Here is a 12236-nt window from a genome sequence, read left to right as displayed (position 1 = left end):
CAGCAAGCTCAAGCCTGCAAAGTGATGAGTGGATATTTTATATGCTTTTTGCTATCATTTTTATATAGTTTTTAATATGTTTTGTTTAAGTTTCATTATGTTTTGATAGGTTTAGTGTAAAATTCACATTGTTAGATTCTACTATGAGTTTGTGCGTCTATGCAATTTCAGGTATTTTCTGGCTGAAATTGAGGAGTTGGAGCAAAAGTCTGATTCATAGACAGAGAAAGTGTTGCAGATGTTGTCAAGATCTAACCTCCTTGCACTTGAAAGAGCTTTTCTAGAGCTACAGAAGTCCAAATGAAGCGTTCTTAATGGCTATGAAAGCTAACATCTAGGAATTTCCATCAATGCATAATAGTTTATACTTTGCTTCAGAATTGAAGGCCCAACACTGGCGTTCAACGCCAGCCATCTGCCCTATTCTGGCATCCAACGCCCAAGGGAGGAGAGACCAGCGTCCAACGCCCAAGAAGGTGCCCCTAGCCAGCGTTCAACGCCCTGGGACCTTCCTAGCACGTGGCTTACTTTTTTGCTCATCCCAAACACTCACTAAGTGGGCCCCATAAGTGGATTTTTACACTAAACGACTATTTTACCCTTCTTATATAATCCCTAGTCATCAGTTTAGTATTTATTTGAGAACTTTTATACTTTTTAGAGAGATTTGATCACTTTTCGAGACCTTTAACACTTTACATGTTTTACGTTGTATTTTCTATCAGTATGAGTCTCTAAACCTCCTAGGTTGAGGGGAGGAGCTTTGCTGAGATTTATGGATTGATAAAAGTATTACTGTTCTATCTTCAATCCATGTTTGATTCTCTATTCTAAGATGTATCTTCGTTCTTCATCCTTATGAATGTGTTGAACCGGAACAAGGTTATCTCATTCTACATGGGTTCAAAGTGAGTCTTTCATAGGACAATGATGAACCACTATCTTGATTATACATCTTTTAGACGGCTAATTCATGACTTCGTTGGGGACTTCTCGAGACACCAGTTCAGCCGAGGTATATGGAGATTAGAGTCTTTGTGGTAGAGGCTAGAACCAAAGCCGCATCATTCTCTGATTCGGAAGATTCGACCTTGTCTGTGGCGTTTTGAGTAGGATCACTAAGGGGATTGGACTGTAGGAGCTTCACCCTCAATCAGACTGGATCCGTACTAACCCTGGGGTTCAGCACTGGAGGAGAATCGGCGACCTCTCAAGAAAGGCATTGATCAGATACAACCTGCAATAGAAGAAGTCATTCACAGTTGGAGGAGATAGTAAAACCAAATTGATCTAGAAGAATAAAGCATCTCCGAAGCCTTAACCATCTTCTTATTGTTGCATTCACCATCAACTGAGTAACGTTATCTTTATTTTACTTTTATGCGTTTTAAACAACCAACCAACTTTTCTCTCCGCCAGACTAAGATCTACAAGATAACCATAGCTTGCTTCAAATCACAATCCTCGTGGGATCGACCCTGACTCACTCAGGTATTACTTGGACGACCCAGTGTACTTGCTGGTTCAGTTGTGCAAAGTGTAATTCCGCGCACAGTTTTTGGTCCCGTTGCCAGGGATTGTTCGAGTTTGGACAACTAACGGATTATCTTGTTGCTTAGATTAGGTATTGTTTTTAATTTTGTTTGAGTCTTTTATTTTCCTTTATCGATAAAATAAAAAAAAATCAAAGCTTTTTCAAAAACCTTTACTTTTCTTTATCAATCTTTAACTTTTGTTTGAGTCTTTGTTCTTGTTCTTGTTTGAGTCTTTTTCGAATTTCTTGAGTTTTTTTCTAAAAATTTTCAAAAATAGTATCTTTTGTTTGAATCTTGTGTCAATCTTTAAGTTTGGTGTCTTCTTGTGTCTTTTTTTTTATTTTCGAAACTTGTATCTTTGGTTTTAAAAATTTTTAAGTTTAGTGACCTTTGCATGTTCTTATTTTCTTTGAATTCTTTGATTTTTGTTCTTGGTGTTCTTATTGATCTTCAAAGTGTTCTTGTTTTTCTTCTAGTTTTGAACTTAACATTTTTAAGTTTGGTGTCTCTTTGCGTTTTTCTTGGAAATTTTTTAATTCTAGGTGTCTTAGATCTAAAAATTTGAAGTTTGGTGTCTTTTTGTTGTTTTCTCTCTTTCTTTATTAATTTCAAAAATAAAAAAAAAATAAATATCTTTTCTTATCTTGCATTAATTTTCGAAAATCTTGCACATTTAAATTCAAAATTTTTAAATTAGGTGTTTTCTTGTTAGTCAACTCAAGATTTGAATTTTAAAACCATATCTTTTAAAATCTTTTCAAGTCTTTCCTTTCAAAATTTGATTCTCAACTATCTTATCTTTCTTTTAATATTTAAATTTCAAATATTTTTAAATTAAAAATTTATCTTTTTTATTTTGATTTCAAATCTCTTTAATTTAAAACATATCTTTTCTTAACTTCCTTATCTTATCTTTCTTACCTAACTTATCTTCTTTTAAATTTTAATTTTAAAATCTTTTTCAAATCTTTTTCAAAATCTTATCTTATCTTAATTCCAATATTAAAATTCAAAATTCAAATTTCAAATTTCAAATTTCAACTTTAAATATTTTTCAAATCTTATCTTAATTTCAAATCTTTCTTAATTAGTTACTTGTTTTCTCTTTCTTCTTTTTCAAAACTTCCTAACTAATTCCTCTCTCTTTTAATTTTTGAAAACTTCTTGCTTCTTTCTCTATCTTCTTTTTCGAAATTCAACAATTTATTTTCAAATCCTTTTAGTTAATTAACCTTTAATTTCGAATTCAATAAATAAATAAAATAAAAATAAAAATATTTTAATTCTTGTTTCTCTTCTTGCTTCTTAATTTTCGAATTTCTCATCTCTTTATTCGAATTCTTCTTCTCTCTTCTTCTATTTACATTCTTCTTTTCTTCTCTTCTTCACATCTCACAAGGAATCCTCTGTTCTTGAACATAGAGCTCCTATTCTTCTTCTTTCTTGTCTTCTTTTTCTTGTTTATGACTAGGAACAGAGATAAAGAGCCTCTCTTTAAACCTAATCCTGAACCTGAGAAAACTCTGAGGAGGCGTTTGCAACAAGCTAAAGTACAACACTCCAGAAGAAATCTCTCAGAGAATTTCGAACAAGAAGCTGAAGACATGGTAGACAACGCTAATAATGGAGGAGATGCAAGAAAGGTTCTCCGTGACTACACCATACCTACCTCTGACTTCCATGGCAGAAGTATCTCTATACTTGCCATTGGAGCAAACAACCTTGAGCTTAAGCCTCAGTTACTCTCTCTTCTGCAACAGAATTGCAAGTTCTATGGACTTCCACTAGAAGATCTACACCAATTCCTGTCAGAATTCTTGCAAATCTGTAACACTGTTAAGACCAATGGAGTGCATCCTAAGGTCTACAGACTTATGCTCTTTCCCTTTGCAGTTAGAGACAGAGCTAGGATATGGTTGGACTCTCAACCTAAAGAAAGCCTAGACTCTTGGGAGAAGCTAGTCAATGCTTTCTTGGCCAAATTCTTCCCTTCTCAAAGGATGAGCAAAATTAGAGTGAAAGTTCAAACCTTCAGACAAAAAGAAGGTGAATCCCTCTATGAAGCGTGGGAAAGATACAAGCAACTGATCAAGAGGTGTCCTCCTGACATGCTCTCAGAATGGTCTATCCTAGGTATCTTCTATGATGGTCTGCCTGACATGTCCAAAATATCATTGGACAGTTCTGCTGGTGGATCACTCCACTTAAAGAAAACACTTGAAGAGGCAAGAGAACTCATTGAGATGGTTGCAAACAACCAATTTATGTACACCTCTGAGAGAAACCCTATGAACAATGGGGCAGCTCAGAAGAAAGGAGTTATTGATGTAGACACTCTGAATGCCATATTAGCTTAGAACATGATCTTGACCCAGAAGGTTAATATGATCTCTCAGCATTTGACTGGAATGCAAGCTGCAGCTGGCAGCACTCAAGAAGCTTCCTCTGAAGTAGAAGCTTATGATCCTGATCAACCCACTATGGAGGAGGTGAATTATATAGGAGAACCCTGAGAAAACACATACAATCCCTCACGGAGGAATCATCATAACCTTTCACGGAAGGATCAACAGAAGCCTCAGCAAGGCGTCAACAATAATCAAGATGGAAGAACCCAGAATAGGTTCAACAACAGACCACCATTCCCATCTTCTCAGGGACATATGGAGACCAATAAGCAGAGCCTTTCTGACTTAGTCACTATAGTCTCCAACCTCCCCAAGATTACTCACAATTTCATTACTGAAACAAGATCCTCCATCAGAAATTTTGATGTACAAGTTGGTCGACTAAGCAAGAGAATCCCTGAGACTCCTCCTGATACTCTTCCTAGTAACACTGAGGTAAACCCAAGAGAAGAGTGCAAGGCCATCACCACTGAGGATGAAGCCGAATCTGGAGAAACTGAGATGGCATTGAACACCAGTGAGGAAGATCTCACTGGGCATTCAATGCCTAAACTGGCAGGGAATCTGGCATTGAACACCAGGAAGGAGGTCCGTCTTGGGCGTTCAATGCCCAACTTGGCAAAGGAACTGACGTTGAACGCCAGTGAAGGGATGCATGATGGGCGTTCAACACCCAAACAACCACCAGAACTGGCGTTGAACACCAGTAATGGCATACCTACTGAGTGCTCAGCACCCATGATGAGCGGATAATTTATTCGCTTTTTGGCATTATTTTTAGGTAGTTTTTAATATGTTTTAGTTACTTTTTATTATATTTTTATTAGTTTTTATGCAAAAATCACATTTCTGGACTTTACTATGAGTTTGTGTATTTTTCTATAATTTCAGGTATTTTCTGGTTGAAATTGAAGGACCTGAGCAAAAATCTTATTCAGAGACTGAGAAAGGACTGCAGATGCTGTTGGATTATGACCCTCCTGCACTCGAAGTGGATTTTCTGGAGCTACAAAAGCCTAATTGGCACGCTTTCAATTGTGTTGGAAAGTAGACATCTTGGACTTTCCAGAAATATCTAATAGTTCATACTTTGCCCGATATTTGATGGCCCAAACTGGCGTTTAAACGCCAGCCAGAGACCCTTTCTGGCGTAAAACGCCAGAACTGGCACCAGAACTGGAGTTAAACGCCCAAACTGGTATCCAAGCTGGTGTTTAACTCCAGAAAAGGCCTATGAACGTGTAAAGCTCAATGCTCAGTCCAAGCACACACCTAGTGGGCCCCAGAAGTGGATTTCTGCACTCTCTGCACTTAGTTACTCATTTTCTATAAACCTAAGTTACTAGTTTAGTATAAAAACTACTTTTAGAGATTCATTTTGGTAACTTATGACATTTTACATCTCATACTGTATATTCTATGGCATGAGTCTCTAAACCCCATTGGTGGGGGTGAGTAGCTCTGCTGTGTCTCAATGGATTAATGCAATTACTATTGTTTTCTATTCGATCACACTTGATTCTGTTCTAAAATACTCACTTGTACTTCATTATAAAGAATATGATGATCTGTGACATTCATCATCATTCTCAAATTTATGAGCGTGTGCTTAACAACCACTCCTGTTCTATCTGAGCTCAACGTAATCATTGGGCGATAGCTTGAGTGCGTATCTCTTGGGTCTCTTATCCACGGATTTGACTTGCCTCTCCTGACAACAGAGCATTCGAATCCGTGAGATTAGAACCTTCGTGGTATAGGCTAGAACCAATTGGCAGCATTCCTGAGATTCGAAAAGTATAAACCTTGTCTGTGGTATTCTGAGTAGGATCTGGGACGGAATGACTGTAACGAGCTTAAAACTCATGAATGTTGGGTGCAGTGATAGTGTGCAAAAGGATAGAGAGATCCTATTCCAACACAAGTGAGAACCAACAGATGATTAGCCGTGCGGAAACTGTATGTAGACCATTTTCACTGAGAGGACGGATAGTAGCCATTAACAACGGTGATCCACCAACATACAGCTTGCCATTGAAGGAAGTCATGCATGTTTGGAGAAGAAGACAGTAGGAAAGCAGAGATTCAGATGACAGAGCATCTCTGGAACCTCAATCTATTCCTCATTACTGAATCACAAGTGCATTTCATGTTATTTACTTTTCATAAACAAAATCATTTTTATCATTAATCTCCTGACTAAGATTTACAAGATAACCACAGCTTGCTTCAAGCCGGCAATCTCCGTGGGATCGACCCTTACTCACGTAAGGTATTACTTGGACGACCCAGTGCACTTGCTGGTTAGTTGTGCGGAGTTGCAAAAGTGTGATTGCAATTCCGTGCACCAAGTTTTTGGCGCCGTTGCCGGGATTGTTCGAGTTTGAACAACTGACGGTTCATCTTGTTACTTAGATTAGGAAAAATTTATCCTTTTGGTTTAGAGTTACTAAAATTGAGTCTTCTATTATTGTTTTTTTTTTGTTAAAATTTTAAAATTCTTGTTTTCTTTTTCTAGATTTTTTCTTCGAAAAATTTAATAAATAGATAAAAACCAATAAACTAATAATTGAGTATTCTGTTTGAGTTTAGTTTCATGTTTTAAGTTTGGTGTCAATTGCATGTTTTTATTTTCCTTCAATTTTTCGAATTGTATGCTCTTTTTATTCTTCATATTTTCGAGTTTTATGTTCCTTATTCTTTCTTGATCTTCAAGTTGTTCTTGTTTATTTTCCTTGTTTGATCTTTAATTTTTCTTGTTTTGTGTCTTTCCTTGTTTCTCTTGTGCATTTTCGAATTATTAGTATCCAAAGTATAAAAATTTTTAAGTTTGGTGTCCTTTGTGTTTTTATTTTCATAAAGATTTCCAAAAATTAGTTCTTGGTGTTCATCTTGACATTTAAAGTGTTCTTGGTGTTCATCTTGACATTCAAGGTGTTCTTGGTTGTTTTCTTTGTTTTGATCCAAAATTGTTAAGTCTTGTGTCTTTTTATTGTTTTTCTCTTTCCTCATTAAATTCAAAAATTAAAAAAAATATATCTTTTCTCTTTATTTTAATTGAATTTTCGAAATTTACATTAAAAAAATTCAGATTTTTATTTTAAAAGTTTTATCTTATATTATCTTAGTTTATATTTCAAAATTCAGATCTTTTTCAAAAATCATATCTTTGTCAAAATCTTATCTTATCTTATTTCAAATTCAAATTTCAAATTTCAATTGAATTCCAAAATTCAAAATTCAAATTTCAAAATTTAAAATTTAAAATTTTAAAAATCAAACCTTTTCAAAATTTAAATATTTTTCAAATCTTTATCTTATATTGTTGACTTTTTCAAAATTCAAAATTTAAAATTTAAAATTCAAATTTCAAATTTCAAATTTCAAAATTCAAATTTTAAAATTTAAAATTTAATTTTCGAATTTAATTCTCTTAAATTCCTTATCTTCTCTTACCTAACTTATGTTATCTTTTCTAATCTCAAATCTTAAAATCAAATCTTTTTCAAATCTTTTTAATTAATTAATTAATTAATTTAGTTTTCTAATTTCTTTTATTTCTTTTTCTTTTCTTAATTTTCAAAACTTGCATCAATTTTTTATTTACTTTATTTTGATTTCTTTAAATTAAAAAAAGGGGATAAAATTTTTATTTACAATCCACGTCATCTTCCTTTCTCCCTCATGGACCTAAGTGGAAATGAATAGTCCAGAAGGACTCTCGGGTCATATGCTAACCCCACTACTGCTTCATATGGGAGTAGTATCTGTATATCCCCCATCAGAGCCAGCAATTTTGAGCTATACCCTCAGCTCATTATCATAATGCATCAAAATTGCTAGTATGCCGGTCTTCCACAGGAAGAACTTACTGAGTTTCTGGCACAGTTCTTACAAATTGCTGACACAGTACGTGATAAGGAAGTAGATCAGAATGGCTACAGATTATTACTGTTTCCATTTGCTGTAAAAGATCAAGCTAAGAGGTGGTTAAATAACCAACCCACAGCAAGCATAAGAACATGGAAACAGTTATCAAACAAATTCCTGAATCAATATTTCCCTCTAAAAAGGATGACACAGCTAAGGTTGGACATCCAAGGCTTTAAACAAGAGGATAATGAATCTCTTTATAATGTTTGGGAGAGGTATAGAGAGATGCTAAGGAAATTCCCCTCTGAAATATTTTCAGAATGGGTGCAGTTAGACATCTTTTACTATGGGCTTACAGAAAAGGCCCAGATGTCTCTAGACCACTCAGCTGGTGGATCTATACATATGAGAAAGACAATTGAAGAGGCTCAAGAGCTCATTGATACAGTTGCCAGAAATCAGCACCTGTACTCAAGTGGTGAGACCTCTATAAAAGAAGAGGCTGAGGCAATATCCACTGAACTTAGTCCTCCAAAACAAATTGCTGAAATCAATAAGCAACTATTTTCTATAATAAAACAGTTAGCAGAATTTAAAGAGATGCTACAAGAAACCAAAGATGCTAACCAGAATATGGAAAAACACTTGAATCAGACAAGACACCAGTTATCAAAACAGATAACAGAAGAATGCCAAGCTATTCATTTAAGAAGTGGAAAGACATTGAATGTCTCAACTCAAAGTAGCAAGAAGCCGAGAAAGGAGCATCTGACAGAGGATGACCAAACCACTGCCCAAAATCCCTCTGAGGAAAATAAGAGCCCAGAGAGGAAAGATTCTAGCGTTCAAACGCCAGAAAAGGGTCAGAAGTTGGCGTTAAACGCCCAATGGATGGCCAATTCTGGCGTTCAAACGCCAGAAAGGGGTGGCAATCTGGCATTAAACGACCAAAAAGCACCCAATTCTGGCGTTCAAACGCCAATAAGGGATTAGACACCTGCAAGTGTGATGCCAGGGCATTTTGGCCAGTTTCACTGACCTTTTCTTTACTGTTTTAGGATAGTTTCATGAATTTTCTTAGGAAATAAGCAAATTTTGGGTAGAATTTCACTTACATCTTGATTCAAGCAAACATTGTGAATTTTATATGATTTCATGAGAATTATGCATGAATTTAATGACAAATTGGATGATGCATGACTCATAACTTGGATTAGAGCTTTGATGCACTTTATTTGCTTGATTTCAGGACAAAAGAAGCAAGAAAAAGCCACGTTAGTAGCCACGTTAGTCTAACTAACGTGACCACTAACGTGGAATGGGAGCTAGCTTGCAACGTTAATGAGAAAAGTGATCGCCAATAACGTCTTCGAAGCCATCATAGCCCACGTTAATTACCACGTTAACTACATTAACGTGGTAGTTAACGTAGAGGAAGAGGAAGCTCCAAGCGTTAGTGGTAAAAGTGAGTGCCACTAACGCTCCAAAACGGCAATTGGCCACGTTAAGAGTCACGTTAACTCAGTTAACGTGAACTCTAACGTGGAAGAGGAAGACAATGCCAACGTTAGTGACACTCACCTTTGTTACTAACGTTGGACTAAGCCTATATTGGCTAAATTAAGAGCCACGTTAACTTAGTTAACGTGAACTCTAACGTGGAAGGAGCAAGGATGAGCCAACGTTAGTGACACTCACCTTTGTCACTAACGTTGGAGATGGCAATCAACATCACGTTAGTGGTCACGTTAATGTAATTAATGTGAGGCACTAAGGTGGGAAAGGGGCGTTTGGGAGCGTTAGTGAAAAAGGTAGGTGTCACTAACGCTCTCGAAGATTTGGCAAGCCTACGTTAAAGGTCACGTTAACTATACTAACGTGAACTCTAACGTAAGGAGAAAGGGGTACTCTCAACGTTATTGGGAAAGGTAAATCCCAGTAAAGTTTGCGAAGGGCCAAGAGGCAACGTTAGTGGTCACGTTAGTGCCACTAACGTTGAAGTTAACGTGGACCATTTTGGGTTAGGAACGTTAGTGAAAAAGGTGATTGTCACTAACGTTCTCGACCCCACATTTTCACTTAACGTTAACACCACTAACGCCCTAAGCTAAAGTCCATGCCTACTGCACACTTTCTCTGCAAGTGAAGCTGAGCCCATTAAAGATGATAACTGCTTCAACTTAAGATGCAAAGGCCCATATCCAAGACTTGAAGAGCCAACTAGAAGATCAGAAGAGTAGTATAAATAGGAGTAGTTTTGAACTAGAAAAGAGCTTTTGGACTGAGAGGACTACTCTCTGTATAATTTTACTTTCTCTGCAACTTCTAGTTTTACTTTTCAGAATGCATTCTCCTTCTTTGTTTTCTATTCCCGGAGCCATGAACAACTAAACCCCTTTCATTGGGTTAGGGAGCTCTGTTGTAATTTGATGGATCAATAATAGTTTTCATTATTCTTCTTCTTTCTTTTCTCTTGATTTTACTAGAAAGCTTTCAATCTTCATCCAATTGGGTAGTTATCTTGGAAAAGAAGCTATTCATACTTGGATTTCTTCAGAACCTTGGAAGAGGAATGAAGAGATCATGCTAGAAATGCTTTCTCATGTTGGACCAAATTGGGGTCTGGATGGATATAGTAACATATAATCCTACCAACACTTTGATTTGGAAATACATGTGGTATAATCAGTGACCATACTTCATCTCTTCTCATGAGCAATTGGACCAAGGAATTGGCTATTGATCAAGATTTGAGAGATTGAATTACCAAGGAATTGGAGTTCAATCACTTAAGATTGCCAAGGAGATCAATGAATGCATTGATTGAGGAAGAGATGAAAATGAACTTTATCCATAGAATGCAACATCTCCTAAGCCCAATGAATCCCCCATTTCTGATCTTACCCATTCTCTTTAATTTCTGCAATTTACTTTCATGCTAAATTCCCCATTCCCCATTTAAGATTCTACAATTTACTTTCCTCATTTATATTCAGCTATTTATTCCCAGCATTTACATTTTCTGCTATTTACTTTCTGCCATTTAATTTCTTGCAACTCTCACATCAAATTCTACTTAGCTCAACTAGAACATTCCTCTATTGTGACCATTTAATCAATCCCTGTGGGATTTGACCTCACTCTATTGTGAGTTTTTACTTGACAACAATTCGGTATACTTGCCGAGGGAAATTTGTTGAGAGACAAGTTTCCGTGCATCAAGTTTATGGCGCCGTTGCCGGGGATTGATTTTGCATCAACAATGATTAAATTGGTGGATAACTAGATTGAGCATTTTTTTTATTTTGTTTGATTTCATTTGAGTAATTCACTTTCAGTTTAGCTGTTTTCTTCCTTTTCCCCTACCCTTTTCTTAGTTGTTTACAATTCAGTTCACTAACCCACTAACTGTTTGATATATTGCATCACTCACACTAACAGCATTTCGAACAAGAATACTCTCTGCATCTACCCCCTTCTTACTTATGCCTTGTTGGTTGTATGACATATAGAAGAAGCGGGGCTTCAACTTCCTTTGATTCTAAACCTAAGAGGACCTTCCTTAGATTAAGAAGGGAAGCAAGAAGAAAGAGAGTTGTTGGTACAGAGGAAGAAGAGGAGTATTTTGAACCAGACATGGATGAGAATATGGAGAACCATCATGAAGAAGAGGCTAACAACCATGGCAGAGAAGGCCCAGTGCATCATGCTGGGCAAGAGAGAAGAGTTCTGGGATCTTCTCATCAATCCAAACCCAGGAAACTATGGAAGTAGCATCCAAAAGCCAACCATACATGCCAACAACTTTGAACTAAAGCCACAGCTCATCACCCTTGTTCAGAATAACTGTTCATTCGGAAGAAGTGTTCAAGAAGATCCCAATCAACATCTAACCACCTTCCTAAGGATATGTGATACTGTGAAGTCTAATGGTGCTCATCCTGACACCTATATATTGCTTCTATTCCCCTTCTCACTCAAGGACAAGGCATCTAAATGGCTGGAATCTTTCCTGAAGGAGAGCTTAACAACCTGGGAATATGTGGTGAACAAATTCTTGGCGAGATTCTATCCTCCTCAAAGAATCAACAGGTTGAGAGCTGAGGTTCAAACTTTCAGGCAACAAGATGGTGAGACTCTATATGAAGCATGGGACAGGTTTAAGGATCTGACAAGAAGGTGCCCACCAAATATGTTCAATGAATGGGTGCAGTTACACATTTTCTATGAAGGTCTTTCTTATGAATCAAAGAAGGCAGTAGACCACTCATCCGGGGGATCTCTGAACAAGAAGAAGACCATTGAAGAAGCCATAGATGTCATTGAGACTGTAGCTGAGAATGACTACTTCTATGCTTCTGAAAGAGGCAACACTAGAGGAGTAATGGAGCTAAACAATGTGGATGCACTGCTAGCTCAA

The 12236-nt window shown here is 36.6% G+C and overlaps 2 non-coding genes across 2 annotated transcripts; both read right to left on the bottom strand.

The window, feature by feature from the left end:
* Positions 1-3541: 3541 nt before the first annotated feature.
* LOC112788150 (small nucleolar RNA R71) lies at positions 3542-3650 on the bottom strand. The gene has a single exon (XR_003195528.1). It is a non-coding gene; the product is annotated as a small nucleolar RNA R71 (small nucleolar RNA).
* Positions 3651-11906: 8256 nt separating this feature from the next.
* Positions 11907-12013, bottom strand: LOC112787702 (small nucleolar RNA R71). Its single transcript, XR_003195100.1, has one exon. It is a non-coding gene; the product is annotated as a small nucleolar RNA R71 (small nucleolar RNA).
* Positions 12014-12236: the final 223 nt, after the last annotated feature.

The sequence above is a fragment of the Arachis hypogaea genome, chromosome 20, assembly GCF_003086295.3.
Source record: "Arachis hypogaea cultivar Tifrunner chromosome 20, arahy.Tifrunner.gnm2.J5K5, whole genome shotgun sequence".
Classification (NCBI taxonomy): domain Eukaryota; kingdom Viridiplantae; phylum Streptophyta; class Magnoliopsida; order Fabales; family Fabaceae; genus Arachis; species Arachis hypogaea.
This window is presented reverse-complemented; position numbering and strand designations above follow the sequence as displayed.